Raw genomic sequence first — 14,317 nt, 5'->3', positions numbered from 1 at the left:
TCAGTGTTTTCAGTTCGTGTAGCTCATGTGTATTAGAGAAAAGAAAGTGCATTTTCATATGTCATTTGCGGCATTGGATCTTTTCATATTATGACACAAAGTAACTGTGAAACCGATGGATTCGTTAGGTTTGCTTGGCTACAGGAGAAGCTAATATTATTTTTAAATTTTTTTAAGAGGATTTTTGGAGGCGATAAGTACACGTGCAATGGATAATGATGAACGTGAAGGATCAATGCCAGCAGGGATTGATATCGAGGAAAGCAACAATTCTGCTTTTGAATGATATGAATCTTAAAATCCTTTCCAAAGGGAATTAGGTGAGCCACACACGACCTAAACAAAGCAGTCAACGTAAAAGAACGAATATTTATATCTATCTTAGCAGTGTCCTGTCGGATTAGCAACAGATATGACATCTCATATGAAATTTTATACTGTCAAGTCACATAATTACATAAATGACACTTGGCAATGAAGCGGGATAATGAGATAGTATATGGTGCGCATTAATACTTGGATCAATTAATACAAAGCAGACTTGATCCAAGTAATACGTGAACGTTCGTTGCTTCCAGCATGTGAGAAACATGCTCAAAACACATTTTAAAATCCTAGGCGCAAAAGTCCATTGTGTTCCTGGCCTGTCAAGACGACTGCTGTCGAGTAAGATGATCTGCAGCTACCTAAGTACTACGTAGTCAGCGTGACCATATCCACTGCTTGGCATATTTAAACGTCCTCTGTATCCCGCATCAGAAAGCTCCTCAGATGGTCTCACGAGGCTGAGCGAAACCCGTTCCAGCCCTCAGTCCAGAATTAAAATATCTGAATTGGCCGAGGATCGAACCAGATGCCTCCGGCTACGAGGCAGGTACGTTACCCCTACAAGGGAAAACGCTGAAAAGGAACAACGTCCTTGTCAGAAAATAGCTCATAAAGTTAGCAAGCTACTGGTCACAGATGCAGGTGATACTCTGATCAAGAAACACATTAGATTTGCCTTTTAATGAGCATATTCATCTACCTCCAGAACTATCTTTGCTAGGTGCTTAACATCTCACTAATTCACATAGGATGGGATAGGATAGGAAAGGGCTAGAACTGGAAAGGTAGCGGCCGTGGCCTTAACAAATGTAGAGTCCTGATTAAACCACGCAATATCATCTTCAGGTATGTCAACGGTGTGGTTCGTACTCACCATCTAACTGCTACACGATGCGTACCGCGTAGTCAATTTGCTTAGTACACTTAACGAATACGAACCAATCCAATTTGACAAAAAAAATACTGCGATCTGGATGCAATTTCGCGATGAACGGAAACCGGCATTGTACAACCAGTTGATGCTTTCCTCTTTAGATAGCACAATAATACTGTTAAATTTATTATACAAAATCTGAACGTATCTTCTAAAATTAATGTATGGCACGGAGACAATTTTCTCCTCTCTATCATGCAGCTGTCTGTCAAGTCTTCATCCTGGAGGCTGGTTGTATCCTCAAAAACCACCGCCAAAGGTTATGCGGTTATAGCGAAACCGCAAAAAACGATGACGGTACGATAATGCGGCGTACAAGGCTGATGAGTGAGGTAGTTTTGCACTGCTTTCCTTATTGGACCACGAAGTGCTACCGTAGCACAACTAGCCGCATGAGTAACACGTGTCATAACATCCAGACGCACATTGTGTTATATTATGAAGAATCATTTCCAAGTAACCACAGGTCTCAACATTTCATGCCCCTCCTTGATATTAACTACATTTCAATTTTTACGTTAAGGACCTGTAACTTCCACTATTACAGCACTTGGCAGTTCAATATTTTGTGACTGTGTACTTTGTTCTCCCCTACGGTACATCTAATTTGCGCGACAACACTGAGGGCCTTTTTCTTGTATAACAGCCACGTAACTTTATCGCCAAATGAAACGTTTCACCACCAAGATATCATTAAGGGCTCAATACCGTTGCGACCTCTACATTTATGCCACTTGTACTGCTTCGAAAAACAAACCAATTTCGTACGTTAACGCACGTTGTCATCTGACAAAGGAATTGACACGGCCAAGATCCAAAATATTTTAACTGTGAGGTCTCTAATCCTAATAAAGTTCTGTTGTAAGTGAAATGTGAATGATTTCAATTCAAGGAGGAGGTGAAAGTGCGTAGGAAAATTATTTAACCTCCCTCAACTGCCGCCTTCAAGTCACTACTTCAGTAGATGCTTAATAATGTAATTTTCTCAAAAGAAATAAAAATGTTCAACGTCGGTATGGTCCCGTTTCTATCCGAAACTAAGATTAACGTAAAGATACTTTAAAACGAAATAGTGGCTGAGTGACAGTTTCAGTAACTTGAAAGCAAACCCATCTCCGTACAAGTCATGAAGGCGCTTGAAGGCGTGGGAGATGAAAGTTGCCACTATTCGTAACCTCAGCTCTACGCGGGAGAGAGAGATTAGGTTTGTGCCCGGTCGCCTTTTCACCCAGGAATTAACCTGGTACGGTATTCGTGTTTTGTGTTGGCTGAGTGAATCTCAGGGCCATGTACCTCTCCAGAAGTGGAAAACTCGTTTCGAAATTTTCGATTTCCTCATGGGGAATTGAATCCAGATCATTCCGTATGAACCAAGCACACATTCACACTTACAAACGACAATAAAATCGAACGACTGAAACAAACGTATTGGCAGAATCGGGTACGGTAACATACACATTTCAAAATACGATATTCAGAAAACAAACGGAGACTTCGACGGCTTTGGATTTGTGCCGAAAGGTAAATTGGCTGAATATTCAGAAACTTCCTATCACTCAAGACTATTTAAAAGTCAAAGAAAACCCTTTCGGAGAAAAAGTTTGAGGAGGTAAGACAGCACATATACTTAAACGTGCGTGATTTCAGATATTATGCAGTGGATTCAATGTCAGTAAGCCCAGGATTCACCAGAATTCGAAACTGGGCGTCGGAGTGGGAAGTCAGCTGCTAAGGTACTGCGCTAATCATGCACCAGAACAAATCACACGGCTTTAGATTCCATTCATAAGATACCTGTACTAGCCAGAATTCTCGGCCTGATGATGTACAACGTTATACCGTGAAGATTGTCGTCAAATCATTATAACAAATTAACATATCACCATTTCCCAATCAGAAGTAAAACAAATCATAATTATACCAACTCACAGACAGTAGACAATCTCCTCTCATATTTGTCACACGCTCACCTATGAAAGAGAAGAAAAAACACATTAACGTCCAGTGTACAAAAATAAGTAACCCTTCAAGTTATTTAACACTTCTGTCTGACTGTTAGGTCATCAGCCCAGAGGCTGGTTGGATCCTCAAAGAGCACCATCAAAGGTTATGCGGCTATAAGGAAAACCCAAAAACCAATGGCAGCACCAAAATGAGGCGTATTAGGCAAGATGAGGAGTGAGGTAGTTTGCCATTGTTTTCCTCACTGGGTCAGAAAGTACTATTGCAGCACGACTGACCCTATGAGCAGCACCTTTCATAACACTCCGATGCAGCAGTCATGCTCTGAATGTCATTACTCAGCACTACCCATACCACAGCAACTTCCATATTGTCACAGCCATGGATGTTGACTGGGACTTCGGTGGAAGCTACACTTTACTCTGGCCTGTGCCTAGAGATGGATGCAAAAGTACTGCATCCATCAAGAAATGACAGCAGGCAGTTAACACTGCTATCCCAAACAAAATCAAACCTACGCTCTTTAACACAAGACTATTCGGTGCTCTCTGCGAAGAAGCAGGCAAGTGTACATTTAGATACAGAAGCAAGAGACAGATAGATAGACAGATGCCTTTATTTGGTCGCGAAGTTAGAGCTCAAGACCCTCTCTTACGCTTAACAACTAGAACAGTATACATCTACATAATTTATCATTTGAAATAAAAAAATACCACATATTAATAATAATAATAATAAGAAGAAGAAGAAGAAGATAATCCTTGATTTTTGAAATACGCAAAATAAAGTACACTTAAATGACGTAACAACAGTAATCCATTCATTCGTCTAATTCACTCATTCAACAATTATCCAGCAAGTCAGCGGAATCTACTCAGCAAATGCTCGCGACAAGCCACTTTAAACTTACGATGAGAGGGATTGTCTCTGACGTTCGCAGGTAGCAAATTCCATGATCTGGACGCAGAGATTATGAAGGAGCGGCTGTAATCAGCAGTGCGGTTTACAGGTATGGCAAGAGAGGAGCCTGATCTTGTACTGCGGTATGGTAGAGTCTTAGTTCGTCTTTCCCACTTACGATCGGAAGTAGTAATGATTTTTTTATCGTCCTTACAGTGGCTTCCATTTATTATCAAAAATGTCCGATACAATTTGGTCACAACGATTATAATACCTGGTTGACACTTTCTTACAATTAAGTGAATTAAACCAATCTTCCAGGTAGTTCCGTTGATATGATTTCAGGTCATAATAAAATTTGTTCAACTCCGAAAATTTCTGGAAAATGTGCATGAACAGGAATGTCACATACTGTTTTCCCCACGTCTTACAATCTTGTTTCTTTTCTTTCTTTTGTTTTTAATTTGCTTTACGTCACACCGACACAGATAGGTCTTACGGCGACGGTGGAATGGGAAGGAAGCGGCCGTGGCCTTAATTAAGGTACAGTCCCAACACTTGCTTGGTGTGAAAAATAGGAAACAACGGAAAACCATATCCAGGGCTTCCGACAATTGGGTTTCGAATCTACTATATCTCGAGTGCAAGCTCACAGGTACACGGCCTACTCGCTCGGTAATTCTTGCTTGTATGGATCACGGTCTCGCGATGCGGAAAGGTTTGAGAACACCTGATCTGTGGTGTCGCCTTCACAGACGACTGCTGTCCAGCCAGTCCAAAGGTATTGGGGTGTCACGTGATCAGTATGGCAGACATCCTCTACCATACTACTTGGCTTGTTTGACCTGTCCTTTACCTGTCGTATCGTACAACTCGTGAGTCTGCCTCGTTTGGTTGCGTGAGCACCATTCCAAACCTCAGTTCAAGATTAAAATCCTTGGACGGGCTGGGAATAGAATCAGGGCCTCCAGGTAGAAAGTAAAGCAGTGCAGAACCTCCTCAACCTACCTCAGGTGAGAAGTACGCTCAGTACTTAAAAAGTACATTAAGTGTATAACCAAAATGGTATTTATTTATCGTATAGCTTTTAGTGCCGGCAGCGTCCGAAGACATGTTCGACTCACCTGATGCACATCTTAATATTTGACCTAGGCAACCTGCGCGTCTGGTGTGAGATAATGAAATATGGAGAAGCTTACGGTCGGCACACAGCCTACTCCTGTCGAATATTATGAAGTGGTCAGCTCAAGTTCAACGTCACCGTCTGACCAAAAATCATCAAGTGTCATATGCCCTCACTCTACATGAACATTGCAGAGAGGTTTGGAATCTACTCCAGACTTCTGGTACGCAGTCTAGTAATTCGAAATTGTAGGCGTATAACAAACCCAAACATTAAATACCCAAAATAAAAAAAAATATTTAATTCAAATCAGAACAGGAATAAGACAGGGTTATGGGTTGTCCCCACTTGTTTAATCTGGTACTGGATAAGATCATCAAAACCTGGCAGAAGGAAGTACCTGGAACAAGTATGGGGACCAAAGATAAGAGAATCAACATACAGTACTTTGCCTTTGCTGACGACCTAGCAAAAATTACCCGGACTCTTGAGGAAGCCAGACACGCTACCGAGAAACTTCATGAAATCGCCATCAAAACCGGGCTACAAATCTCTTACGAGAAAAAACAGTACATGGACTCCAAGGACCAAAGCCCGACATCACTTGCAACCAAATATGGCAACATCATACAAGTTAAGCACTTCAAGTACACAGCTCAAAAAATTAGGGGAACATGTATTGTAACGTCTGGTATGTGAACGTTAACTTGGTAACCTAGATGGAGTTCCAATGGTCGTACAGCATACCTTGAGACCTTACCTACTCAGGGTATATCAAAGTTATAATCCATCCGTAGGCGTAGCCATACATTAAACTGTCAGGTGGCCGCTCAAAACAAAGTGAATAGCGGTGCGTCTGTCTGTCGTTGTGAGGTACACAGACTACTGCGGTCATTTGAGCACGTTGTACATAAACCAGCATATCCCATGAGGCATCTTAACGAGGTTCAAATCGCAAGGGCCGTCACTTTGATCCAGGAAGGATGGACTTTCCATCGTGTTGCTGTGGATCTCATTCAACGCTTGTGGAATCGCTACAATGAGGCAGGTCAGTTCACAAGGACGGTTGGACAAGGTCGTGGACGCATGACAACCCCATAGGATGACCGATATCTGACCATCTGTGCGTTGCGGCGACGTTTAGCAACTGCCAGAGAACTGCAACAGGACCTCAGGAGGGTCACTGGAGTCACGGTGTCTGACCAGACAGTAAGGAACAAGAGAAGTGCCCTTACGACCCATACGTCTTGTTCGAGTGCCCTGTTTAACGCAGCAACATCGCGCAGCTCCAGATGCTTCAGTAAACTTTCCAGCCAGGCTACACTCGCAACACCACTATGCTGTTGTTCAGACCCCAGAATGAGACGTCCGTTCTATTTGTATGTTCCCTTACACATATATATTTGTTTAATGTCTTTGCGCTATATTTTCTATCGATTATTGTAATAAGAAAGAAGCAATAATGCCACGAGAGTCCTCTCAATCATGGCAGTATTTAACTAGCAGTCCAGATAGAAAAACCGCTACTTGTGAAATTTGCAATCAGATCTATTGTACAGGTGGAGGAATAGCAAATTTATGGAATCACATAAAACGGTCGCATCGTAAGGACATGGTACAACTTATTTTTTCCTGCACTGTCTCTTCAGTACGCAGGAATGGAATTACTTTCACGATGTGCAACTGTATCTTGTACCAGTTCTCTGGCAGTTGCTGCAGCTTAGATCCTTTACAACAGAACAAAGATGAGCTAGGCCACCATAGCTCAATTGGTAGAGCTACCAACGCGAAATCGGGAGGTTGTGGGTTCGGATCCCACTGGTGTCCGGTTGGCCATTTTTGTTATGTATTTAACATCTCTTCAACAGGTACTGAATGTACGTAAGACGACCTAATAGATTGAAAGTCGATTTCGATTACAATGCGGTCGTGAAAACTCAATATTCATTAACCTTTAAGTGAACTTGCTCTTTACATCTGCGCCCGCATAGGTGTTTTCATGTGCTGGACAAATTCTTTCAGACCGAAGGTCGTCCCATTCTGCAAAACGAGCTGAAACTCTGATATTTCTGAATAGAAATTCCTCGTATATAACACCTGTTCCATGCAATACAGAACACTAACGGTACTTCCCATACTGTCTGTGTGCAACGTGTTGTGTCTGATTTTAATGCTTGTCACAAGATGAAGAATTGAGTTCATTTGTATACTTATTTCCTTTACTGATGCTATCTTAACAGATTTGTCATCTAACTCCTTACCACATAGTTCTCAATGAAATGTTCGACATTATATGAGTTTAAGCACATTTCAAAGAACTAGATTTCGTTTCGTCAATTATCACATTATGGAATACGGTACGTTTATCCATATGCATTAATATTTATTTATTCATTTGTATGTTTATTTCTTTATTTATGTCTTCTTGATAGGCCTCATATTAAGCACAGAATTGTAAGTACACTGTTTGTTATGCTATGTTTTAAATTTATGTTATATTATCAAAATTCTGCAGATAACCAATAATAGAAAGTACGGAGCATAATACCACTGATAATAATTTATAATCTTCTTTATAAATGTAAACCGTAGCTTAGGTCAATATAAATTTTACATTTACTGCTATAAAGTTGTACTCTGTTCTGTACTCGGTTTAACCGAGTAATGACGTCATAGTACTTGCTCCGAACCCGCCACTAACTCATGCACGACAATGCCAGGGCTCATGTAGCGCGCATCACCAGAGCTGTCTAGCGAGAACTGGACATTCAAGAGATGGAGTGGCCAGCAGTGAGTCCCAACGTTAATCCCATCGAGCATGTGTGGGATAGGTTTGATAGAAGTGTTCGTGGGCGTCCTGTTCCACCACAGACTCTCCATGACCTCGAAAAGGCTCTCAGTGAAGAATGGGACCCGATGCCGCAACGTACCTCCGTCGACTTATACGGAGCATGCCACGTAGGTGCCAAGCTGTGATAAATGCTCGTGGAGGACATACACCACACTGAAGCTCTCGAACTGTGATAAAAAATCCACCCTGGAGGACTGTTATTACTTTATTTTCGCCCCTATTAGGACATTTCCGTTTGTGTTCTGAAAATGAACGCGAATCCATCGATGTTCTTTTGTATACTTCAACGGTAAAGAATAAAGGTTTAGTCGGTAATATACCTGTGTTTTGTGCAGCATGGCATACGTTCAAACACATGCTCCCCTACTTTTTTTTTCTTTTAACTGTGTACTTAGGTGAAATTATCGGGAACACTGGAAGTGAAAAGAGAGCTAATATAACACGTACAGAAGAAGTACGTAAAGCCTACACAATCACCTGGAATATGTACAATAAGAAATCGCTTGTTCCACTAACGCCAAACTCCGACACTACCACACAGTTGTTCTCCCAGAAGCACTCTATGCAAATGAGAAGTCAACCTTAACCATCAACATCACGTACATAGAGAAAATAGAACGGCAGATACTCAGGAAGATATTTGGACCGAAGATTCAAGACGGTATCTGAATGCGTAAAACCTCAGAACTGTATTCTATGACCGAGCGGTTCTCCTCAGTCGCACGGAAGAGGTGCATGAAATTTTACGGACACACAGCATGAATGCACGACTCTCGACTGACAAAAAAAAATCCTTTTCAACATTAACGGAAGCCGACAAACCAAATTGCGCTGGTTAGTAGACACTTAGAGCGTCCATGTCGAAATTAATATTGACCCACTGGCAACTACACGGGCCACATTCAGACAGAAAATCAATTCCCGTAAGTTCACATCCAAGAACCCAACAGCCAAGAACAAACTCAAAAATTCTTGGACACAAGAGATAAGACAAAGGATGAGGAACTTTTGGGAAGATATGGAGAACAAGAAGTCCAGTGCTAAATAATGGTTCTACGTGCTCCTTAGAGCGCAAAACGCACACAGATATAAATAAATAAATAAATAAATAAATAAATAAATAAATAAATAAATAAATAAAACGAGATGAGACGTTAAATAGAAGTACGGGCTAACTGACGAGGAGTAATGCGCGACAAGTGTAAGGTGAGAGATAGCAGGAAGGCGACAAGACAATGCTTTAACCTGATCTCGTTCAGGATGTGAATCACAGGCACACGAAGATAGTCGAGAATCTTCACATATACTGTTAGTACCGGTACTAACTTGTAACATTTAGCAGTAAAGGAAGATTTTATATTTCAGTAGGGTCTACCCATTGTGATTGCATTATAAATATAGCACACTTTTAACCTTGCTGTATCGTCGCCATAAGACCTATCTGCGTCGGTGCGACGTAAAGCCCATAGAAAAAAAAAAACTTGCTGTAAGTTGATTTTCGATGCAAAGATATTCCTCTGGAATCTAGCACAAGCTGGTCACAATTTCGATGATAATAATAATAATAATAATAATAATAATAATAATAATAATAATAATAATAATAATAATAATAATGTGCCTATTGTAGTCTGGGTGCAGACCTACTTAGGAAGACCCTCCGTTGATAGTGAGCGACGTCTGACGTGTGATGGATGTAATGCGGACGACTGAAGCGATGGAACGGAACGTGCTGTATGTTCCGCGTGAGTTGTACATAAGAATTGAGACAAAATAGACACCCAGTCATAGAGCCATTGGAATAAACTATTCGCAGTTAAAATCCCACAGACCGGCCAGGAATCGAGCCCGAGCTTCCTAGGGGAGAAGGCCAGCGCGGGAACCTTCTGAAAATGCACCTCACAGTTTAAACCAACACCAATCACAAATAGTTGTATATGACATGAGTACTCGCATACAAAACCTCAGCTGCCCACCGCTCCTACTGTATGGAGAGGGAAGAAGAATAATAATTATTCAAGACTTGTCATGGAATAGGGAAACATTAACAAACGGGTTTTTGTGAAGTTTAAAAAAAAATCAGTAGTACTTGCGCCGAGCCAATAACTTATTGTAGGGTCTGATTACCGACACAACAGATGAGTGTTAGTTGCGCCACGCTTATAAACATATTCGCCAATCTACAACGAAACTGTAAACTAACATTTCTTGGGGTTTATATCCCGATATCTTCCCCTGGATACGCCCAAGAGTTCCGTGGTTCTTTTCCAGCTTTCATTCATTTGACGAAGTTTGTTAATTGATATAGTGGGAGTTTTTTCTAACCTTTGTTACTAAAAGTAAAATACTCTCGTAATATTACGAGTTCCGAAATTTTAAATAATGTTACTCCACTTACATACTTCATATCCTTTTATACAATCTTGTGTAAGTGGGTGGTTGAATATAAACTCACATTTCGGTAACCACATTCATCCAAATACAATGGCAGGAAAATAAATCACAACACCAAGAAGGAGTTGTGCTAGATTAACGAAATTCGGGAGGCGTGTTTACACATCTGAAAAACGACGCGGACCGAGCTCGATAGCTGCAGTCGCTTAAGTGCGACCAGTATCCAGTAATCGGGAGATAGTGGGTTCGAACCCCACTGTCGGCAGCCCTGAAAATGGTTTTCCGTTGTTTTCCATTTTCACACCAGGCAAATGCTGGGGTTGTACCTTAATTAAGGCCACAGCCGCTTCCTTCCCATTCCTAGGCCTTTCCTATCCCATCGTCGCCGTAAGACCTATCCGTGTCGGTGCGACGTAAAGCAAATTAAAAAAACAAAAAACGACGCGGGGGCCGATGACCTAGATGTTAGGCCCCTATAAACAACAAGCAGCGAGGAAAACGACGCCTATGCAAATTTGCGCGCTAGTAGCGCCACTATGACCTTGTAAAGCAAGTCTGATGTAAATACGTGCTGTACACTTCGAGACCGTTGTCCGGTTGCGAGGTAGGTATGAGTCTCACATGCCTTTGAAGAGACGAAGGAGACAGTATCAGCAGCTTAATGAGCTTGAGCGGGACCGTGTAATAAGGCTACGAGAAGGTGGCTGTTCTTTCCGCGATACTGCAAAAAGACTTGGCAGGGATGTATCCACAGTTCATCGGTGTTGGCAACAATGGTCATGGGAAGACGCCGTCTCAACAAGACCGGGGTCCAGCCGCACACGGCAATTAAGGAGGGGGAAGACCGTCGCCGTATTCGCCGCAAAGCTGTGGTGAATCATGTAAAAAAAGTATTCGGAAACTTATACCGGGTGGGCAAAATAAAACTGGCCCGGAAAATATTTACAATAATGTAGGACTGACGCGGGATTGACCCTTGTTAACGAACATGAAGTCCTGACTCCACTTAATTCAGAACCCACCGGCAGAACTCAACACGCGAGTAACGCTTGCACAACAGTAAATTTGTAAGGATACAGATGCAGGTCCTTTTTGATAATGTTTCGACACGATGATCTCTTAATTCACACTTGCACAGCTAAACGGCGTTGAGATTCCGCCCCACTTCGTTCCAGGCTCTCCTTCACTCGAACGTTTTCTGGCGTTCGAGCTCATTTCGGATAATCACGGTTTTCATTCCATACAGAGTGCGTTTCACACCATTTTGCCACTAAGTTTTGCATTGCAGACTTTGCTGGAGGTTTTGTCAAAACACTTCCAGCCATAAAATCTTGCGCAAACAGTTCGCACAGATTTTCCAGGAATCATATTTCGCATAACACTCGACAATCAGGACGCGCTTATTTGATCTTGAGTACCATTTTGTGTTGCATTCAACTGGTCATCAAACAAGTCTGTTCCTGTAACTCACTCACACGTAATGATACAGCGACGCACTCGGGAGAAGTGGGAAAACCGAGCTCGATAGCTGAAGTAGCTTGTAACAATTTGAAGACTACTGATAAATAAATATAATAAATAAATAAAATCATGAATAAAAATACTCAAAAAATTAATAAAATTAATAAGCATAATTAACCGAAATGTCCGTAGTATGGGCGCCAGAGTTCACCAGAATGGATCCCTCGAATTTAGATAAGAGCATGATAAACTTTATATCCCAGGGCGTGTACATAATGCTGCGTACTGGTACATCTGCTGCAGGCCTTACCTAACCTCCTGAAAACGACTAATTAGGTAGGAACTGCACCTAGGTTCATCAATAACACTGATTCTAAAATAGCTAACTATATTCTGAACAAATTCCGTGCATGAGCACCTCATCAACATACAACATTATACATATAATACACACATAAAATATTGCTGGAAGACTCCATATTTACAACAACAACAATAATGAAAACCGTGGGAAAACGAAAGTGAGAACTAAGCTACCATTTGCAGATAGTCCGATGAACAATGTACATGTATGAAGATAAATACCCTTCACTGTCTCTATATCAATTCGACTTACCGATTCTCATAATCGGCAGTTATCACTTCACACAGATACTGTACCTTGTACTACTGTGTTCACATATTTTAACACTTGTAAAGATATATACACACGTCTGTCGATCCTCAACATATAGATTTATGGAAAGTCTGAGATAGCTTTCACCAACATATAATGCTAGGCCGTCACAAGTGCTACAATACTTAATGCGCAAGCACTCTCCACAAACATAACACGACTACGCTCCACGAACGTTTGAAGTCCAGTCCATTGCAGCCATGTCAATCCAGTACCGTGTATCAGCACCACTTCCTTCCCGTACAGTGCGTCAGTTGTAGTTGTAGTTATCTTCCTTCTCGTTCCTTTACAATCACCTCTACAATCACCCTTACAATGTTTCTTACAATCATCTGGTTGCCGCCGTATCATCAACCTTTATAGACATCAACATCCCCCTCCTCTCAGATGAGACGTCTGGATTGGTGCTTGCCAGCCAATCATGAGTGATCTCAAATTAAGACCAAGCCCTGAACTACTTCTTCCTCCCAAGACAATAACAAACTCTGGGGAGTTTTCATGAATCACCAAACTTTCCTGGTACAACAACAAGCTCATCTCATCAGGCTGGGATATATACATGACTTAATGGAATTTCCTGACACAAGTACATCACAACAGACACTGGGGTAGCCAGATGACTCATTCAAATTACCAGAGTTATTACAGCAATGTTTTCCCACTCGTGCAAAACAAATTACTCATACCTACATATGTGGATATCTTCCAGCTTACCAATATAAATGACAAAACATACAAATGAAATACTGATAATAATAATAATAATACTGATAATAATAATAATAATAATAAATCGAATACTGACAATAATATCTCTAACTTCTACATATAATTCGGGGGTGTGATATATGTACTATCACAAGCTTAAGTGCGGCCAGTATCCAGTATTCGGGAGATAGTGGGTTCGATGATTGATGTTTGTTGTTTAAAGGGGCCTAACATCGAGGTCATCGGCCCCTAATGGTACGAAATGAAATGACAACTTAAAAATCCAAAACCCTCCACTGACCAGAATTCAAAGCGCGAGGACGATGGATGGATGGATGGATGGATATGAATTTAAAACGATCAGTGGACCCGACCCACAGTGCCTTACATGCACAGAAGCTGGCACAAAACAATAATAGTACTGACCAAGGGACTGCTTCTATAGCACGATGCTGAATCGATTATGCTTTTAGTCGAACCGGGTCCAAAATCCAGGTTATCAGCCCCTCATAATGGTATTTATCGCTAGGAAAGTAGAACCATGCTATGTGTAATGTTGCGGTACTAATCTAAAGTAGCGGAGACTCGCGGTATTCCACACATTACGGTACTATTCACAGGTAGTGTAATGCGCACATCTAACACAGACCCATGGTGTTTCGCACATTGCGGCGCCATTTACAGGCAACGCAAACCTATGGCGTTCCTCACATAAGTGGACTAACCACAGAGACTCGTACTATTCCGTGGAATTCCTCATATAGTGGGAACTGAGCATAGGTAAGGCAGAACCATGGTGTCGCTCATATAGGGGTACGAATCACAGGTACTGTACGACCCACCTCCTGATTCACACACTGTCGCTACTAATCACAAACCTATTGCGTACCTAACATAGTGGTACTACGCGCAAGTAAATGCAACCCATGGTGTTCACTGCGTGATGGTACTAATTACAAGTAGTCTCGTGGTTCTAATTGG

At 41.6% G+C, this 14,317-nt stretch overlaps 1 protein-coding gene across 5 annotated transcripts in view; it reads right to left on the bottom strand.

Moving 5' to 3' along the window:
* Pfrx (6-phosphofructo-2-kinase) overlaps positions 1-14,317 on the bottom strand; it is a 656,010-nt gene that overhangs the window by 555,449 nt on the left and 86,244 nt on the right. The window contains exon 2 of one of the 5 annotated variants that reach the window (XM_068226313.1): positions 3,191-3,231. The exons of the other annotated variants lie outside the window; for them this stretch is intronic. The gene's annotated coding sequence lies outside the window, so the exon portion shown is untranslated. The remainder of the gene's footprint in view (positions 1-3,190; positions 3,232-14,317) is intronic. 5 annotated transcript variants of the gene reach the window in all.

Source organism: Anabrus simplex, chromosome 2 (genome assembly GCF_040414725.1).
Source record: "Anabrus simplex isolate iqAnaSimp1 chromosome 2, ASM4041472v1, whole genome shotgun sequence".
NCBI lineage: Eukaryota > Metazoa > Arthropoda > Insecta > Orthoptera > Tettigoniidae > Anabrus > Anabrus simplex.
The sequence above is the reverse complement of the archived record's forward strand: the minus strand, read 5'-3'. Positions and strand labels throughout refer to the sequence as shown.